The 6,000-nt window shown below is 40.4% G+C and overlaps 1 protein-coding gene across 1 annotated transcript in view; it reads left to right on the top strand.

Annotated features, from left to right (window-relative positions):
• The first annotated feature begins 2,102 nt into the window (after positions 1–2,102).
• Positions 2,103–6,000, top strand: part of LOC105007505 (proprotein convertase subtilisin/kexin type 5) — a 61,080-nt gene continuing 57,182 nt past the window's right edge. The window contains exons 1-2 of the mRNA XM_029114799.2: positions 2,103–2,137; positions 2,210–2,337. The gene's annotated coding sequence lies outside the window, so the exon portion shown is untranslated. The remainder of the gene's footprint in view (positions 2,138–2,209; positions 2,338–6,000) is intronic.

The following is a 6,000-nucleotide window of genomic DNA, read 5'->3' as shown; positions in this document are numbered from 1 at the left end:
CATGTTAAATGAGTCTGTGCACAAAATTATACATGCGCTAGAATGAGAAAACTATTTTGTGAACGGAAAGTAAACCAAGAATATCCAAGTGTAAACAGGCAGTGTATAATGCAAATCTTTGTATTCTTTAAATAGCGCATACATAAAACCCACATAACTAGAGTAAACAAAACAGTACTGGAACTGACTTCACATAGGTGAAGGATTAACTGCCTAGCTTAGCAATTACAAAATAAAATGTGGGCTAAGATATTTGTTTTTTAAATTAACTGTGCATTAATCATGTGTAATCTGTCATATTCTAGGCAAATCGGATGTTCATGCATTCATACACACAGAAAGCAGTAAAATGCCTTTTGTCACAAGCCTTTTTAGACAACAAAATGTAGGGGGGTGCGGAACTGATTCATTCATGTTATACAATGCATATAGGCACTGGCTGCCTGTCTTCAGTCTAAACAACTGCTCACCCTAGTTCTCTCTTCTAGCAGAAGGCTGAGGTTCGGATTAACCCTAAGCCAAGACCAAAACCTCCCGCCACAAGAACAGTTGCTTTCCTACAGCAGTAGGCCTCATGAACCTGCACCTGGAACCAAATTGACTATAGCCTGCTCCCCACATACACACACAACCCTCAACTGGACATATCTATAACCCCTCCCCACATACACACACAACCCTCAACTAGACAAATCTATAACCCCTCCCCACATACACACACAACCCTCAACTGGACATATCTATAACCCCTCCCCACATACACAAAAAACCCTCAACTGGACAAATCTATTAACCCTCCCCACACATAAACAACCCTCAACATGACAAAATCTTGCACCTTACATATACTTTTGAATTATTTTTAGTAATTTATTTATGTAGTCTACTATTTTTATGCTCAGTTGTCTGTTCCTATTATAATTGTATTCCCTTATTCCTCTTGTATTAATTGTCGCACCAATGTCCAGAACAAATTCTTTGTTTGTTGTGAAACTTACTTAGCTTAAATTAGTGATGGCCATTCAAGGCTTCATTAGCGTTATTTTAGAAGCAGGATATTATGCTGGCAGCACTCAGATTTTCTTTATCACAATAAAAGCCATCATTGAAATGTATAAGAAAATATAGTTAAATATCTAGTTTGTGAAAAAGAACAGAAAAGAATAACAACGGAACGGACATTAAACATAAAATATACAGACTAGATTGTTAACTATTTTACCTTATATATTTCAATGATGGCTTTTATTTTGAAAACAAAATCTGAGTTAGCACTGCTAGCATAATTATCCTGATAGTAATGAAGCCTTGAATAGGCATAACTAACTTAAACCATTCTTAAATTGTGTCAGTTGACCTCACCTTTCTTTTTAAAGAAATGAATTAGCAGTTGTTTTCCCTTAGTTTTCTTTCTTTCTCTTTCCTTTCTTTTTTGGTATTCCTATTTCCCTTTCTTGGGAAAAGACATAACACTATCATAGTAGCAGTCACTCAGCTCGATTAGCTGCGTTTAGCAAAGAATCCTAGTGCAGGGGTTGACTAAACCAATTTGCCTTCTGTAAGGGATGAGAGTGGCCTCAGAGAGCCTCCACTATTTTTTTGGGATACAAAGTTCAGTCAACCGATTAATTTAGTCAGTTAAAATAAGTTACGACACTAATTAGTTAGAAGCAAAACATAAAAATATATATATATATATATATTTACAAGCTTTTCGATTGCCAACCCCGAGTGGGGCACTGGGTAGTCAGCCCCCCCCCCCCCCCCCCCCCCAAATAAATGCATTTTAGGGACTCTATTAAATCAATATACCATGAAACAATTAAATATAAAGGGAAATATATAATTTCAATAATGGAATATAAAACTAAACAACATACATTCTAAAAACAAACACTAGTGTAAACATAATACAATGTATGGAATTGTATGTGTTTGTTGTTTTATTGGTAGGCATGTAATGTTTAGTTAGCGTAGCCTACATTAATAGCCTCAACTCAGGTCTCATTGTCCAGCGTCTAACGCAGCCCTCTTAACTAGTAGAACGAGATTTGAGTATCAGTCATTCTTAGTCGGTGCCCACCTGCCCAGCGTGTCTCTGCACCTTGGATGATTCGAACGACCTGTGCGACTGCTTGTGAGTTTAATAATAGTCAGTCTCGATGAAGTCGACTTTATTAACATCGTTAGTTTTTCTCTTCTGTGTTAGATGCAAGCAAGCGTCTCTGTCTTGTCCCAGCGGACAGTTCGTCCTGAAGAGTCAGTGTGTCCTTTGCCATCCCACCTGTTCTCAATGCAGCGGACATGAGCTCTTCGACTGTACTTCCTGCGAAGTTGGTGAGTTATTTATAGATGCTCGATTCAACGAAGTGTATACACGATGTTTTGTAGGGCTGGACAGCCTGCATATGTGGAATTAATATCTATGCATTATTGAATGTTTATCATTGTCTCCCTGACCTAATAAATACGAATGTTTCGTATAGGATTTTACACTTTTTGGGAGTGCTTACTCAAATGCTCACCTGCCCAAAATAAGTAATTGAATTGTTCAACAAGATTTTTTAAATGTATTTATCCAGGTGCGTTTAGTTCAGACAGCGTTCTCCAATGCACTTGTATTCAAAGCATGGCTCAAGACTGAGGTTTCTCTGTAGATAAAAGGCAAAAACTTTTTTTTTAAAGCACAAAGCCACTATGCCTATTGAAGGGGATGAAGAGGGTTGTGATTCTATAGCCTGTTGATCTCACAGTAGCTCCAACCCAGTCAACAAACAGACAAAGAGCCTTAAATACCTCCTAAATGACAATCTATTCCCAATGTAGTACACTACTCTCTACACAGCTCTGTTCTTATCTAGTGCAAACGAGTGCCATTTGGGAGTTTTAACCCATAATGTAACTAAAAACACTGCCAAGCTCTTGGAGTAGACACACGCAGAGTCTTGCCTCAAAGTAATGCCTGGTTTAAGGTTACCAACACTGAAGAGTTCCTTTGTGGCCACTCTTGTTCCCAGCCTGAATTACTCTGGAACAAAGTTCTACTTTGGTTTGTCAAGAGCAATCTTGTCCGTTGACTTTAGTTTACAATAGACCATTAACATAGGTGGAATCAGTCATCTGTATTGTTCTGTTTAAAATCTGAGCTTCCCATTTAGTAATAAATCACTGAGTTTGCGGGATGAATCCAGATGGCGGACTTCCTGGGCCCTCAGTGGAACCTGATAATCGCAGCCTCAGAATGGGTCCATTGTGTCAGTTGAACCAAGAGAGAAGGGGAACGTTCCCTTGGAGAGGTTAATACCACCACTATTGTTCTGCTGCTGGCCTCTGCTCTGGGAAGGACCCTTCATATTACATTTATAAAAGTAGTAGACAATTTTAAAAGCATAGCATACTGTAGCTATAAGAGGTTGATATTTAGGATTTGTTGAGGATAGAAATAAACTTTGCTGGATACAACATTCAGTAAAATAAAACTGTTTACGGTTATATTGCAACTATTTCTGGTGTATTTTTGAGGTACGCATCCTTGCATGCTTTTTTTGGGTAATATACAGTAGATCACAACCCCTTGGGCAGTAAAAGAGGAAATGTTTCCACGATTCTCTCGTCTTTTCACTTGACGAAAAAGTAAGTTATCGTCACCTATATTGATAGTTATAATATCAATGTCATTCATAAATGAAATAAAAATGAATGTTGTTTTGCCATGAAATGAAATAGCTTTGGCAGTGGAAAGTTCACCTTCAGTCTTGCTAGCATTAGCTCAATTCTTGACTATTCCAAGTAGTAAGTTAGTAGATACTAGTATGCCTATTACTGGCTAATAAGCTGTAAAAACTGCCAGTGGCAAAAGCCATACATTTCATAGATGCTATTTGTGGTGGAGGTAAACTTAATAAGAAACGTTAGTCAGTTAAACACAATGCATAATGGTGTCTAGCGAAATATTCAAATGGCATGATGTTAATGCGTGACAAAATGATCAATGTGGAGATGTTATACCGACACTCGGCACACGGTTAGCTTAGCGTCGTGGTGGTTAAAGACACCGTCTATCACATGGAAGACTGACCCAGGCTTCAAACCCAGCGAGGGCAGCAATATTCATCCCTTCTAATCGCTGGACACCCAAACTAGCCTTACCTGTTTCCTTTTCTTGTTCTCTGAAAGAATAACCTCAAAGAAAAGTTTGAATTATCTAATATATTGAGTGTTGGCTCATGCTGATAAACAGCAATTAGATTATAGATCATAACCAGAAGTGCAAATAGAAGAGGGTAGGACATTTATAAGTGTTAAGTATATGTATACATTACAAGTGAAATTTCTAAATGTGCAATGAAGGCAAATGGAGGAGGGCAAAAAAAGTATAATGTATGTAGAAGTGGGGAATGAGTAGTTGTGCGATGAGGCAAATGCAAATACAAATGGCAGTTCTGAATTGCAGTCGAGGACGTTGGAGGTGCAAGGTGGCATGTAGATGCTGGGATAGCAGCAGTGAGGTCCTGAGGTAGACATGTAACAACTGAAAGATGCAAGTACAATAGCAATGCTAAATGTGCAGTGCAGGCAAATTGAAGGTGCAAGGTGGCTTGTGTAACTGAAAGGCAAGGATAGCAGCAATGGGGTTCTCTAGGTAGGCATGTACTTTAAACAACTGAAAACCTCCTCATCATGCTTTGCAAGGCAGTGTGAGAGTCCAGTAGTACAAGGGAGTAGTGCAACAAGATCCCTTCTGTTTTTCTGTTTATCATTACCAAGGAGATCCATCATTCTGGAAGGCAGTGCAATTACCCCCAACAACATCTTTTATTCTATGAAATGCTCAATCCTACTTTGGGCCTGATGGAATGACCTGTGGGGCTTAGTTGGCTCACCACTGTCCTAAATCTGTCCGCTGTCTTGAACACTGTGAACCGTCACATCCTCCTCTCAGGGCTGGATGTGTCCCAGGCTCCTCCCACTCCTGGATGCATCCTGCCTAGACAGGTGGTGGCTTTCACTGCTGTGCCCCCAGGGGTCTGTTTTCTCTCTATACCCCCAGGGGTCTGTTTTCTCTCTATACCCCCAGGGGTCTGTTTTCTCTCTATACCCCCAGGGGTCTGTTTTCTCTCTATACCCCCAGGGGTCTGTTTCCCTGACACTCATTTTCTTTCTATATCCCCACATTGCCTATCTTTTTCATTGCCACGGATCTCTGCTTAGATTTGGGCCCATCACCTCAACCTCAACAAGACAAAGCCTCTCCTCATCAGTGAGTCCTGTCTGCTATAAGACTTATCCAACACTGTTGACAACTCATCAGTGAGTCCTGTCTGCTGTAAGACTTCTCCAACACTGTTGACAACTCATCAGTGAGTCCTGTCTGCTGTAAGACTTCTCCAACACTGTTGACAACTCATCAGTGAGTCCTGTCTGCTATAAGACTTATCCAACACTGTTGACAACTCATCAGTGAGTCCTGTCTGTTGTAAGACTTCTCCAACACTGTTGACAACTCATCAGTGAGTCCTGTCTGCTATAAGACTTATCCAACACTGTTGACAACTCATCAGTGAGTCCTGTCTGCTATAAGACTTATCCATCACTGTTGACAACTCATCAGTGTGTCCTGTCTGCTATAAGACTTCTCCAACACTGTTGACAACTCATCAGTGTCACCCTCCCACACTGCTAAGAAGTATGGCATGTTACTAGATATTATACTGTTGTTCTCTGCAAGCATCAGGGTGGCATCTTGCTCCTGTAGGTTCATCCTGTAAACCACCTCACTTCACCTGTGGCTCAGGCCCTAGTCCTGGCACTTAGTCCAGACCCTAGTCCAGGCACATAGTCCAGGCCCTAGTCCAGGCACATAGTCCAGACCCTAGTCCAGGCACATAGTCCAGGCCCTAGTCCAGGAACTTACCACTTACTGTCTTTTCTACTGCAACTCACTGTTGTCGGGCATTTGGTTTGTGTGAATAACCCTCAGGGTTGTGTTTGCATTAATAA

The sequence above is a fragment of the Esox lucius genome, chromosome 19, assembly GCF_011004845.1.
Source record: "Esox lucius isolate fEsoLuc1 chromosome 19, fEsoLuc1.pri, whole genome shotgun sequence".
Taxonomy (NCBI): Eukaryota; Metazoa; Chordata; class Actinopteri; order Esociformes; family Esocidae; genus Esox; species Esox lucius.
The sequence above is the reverse complement of the archived record's forward strand: the minus strand, read 5'-3'. Positions and strand labels throughout refer to the sequence as shown.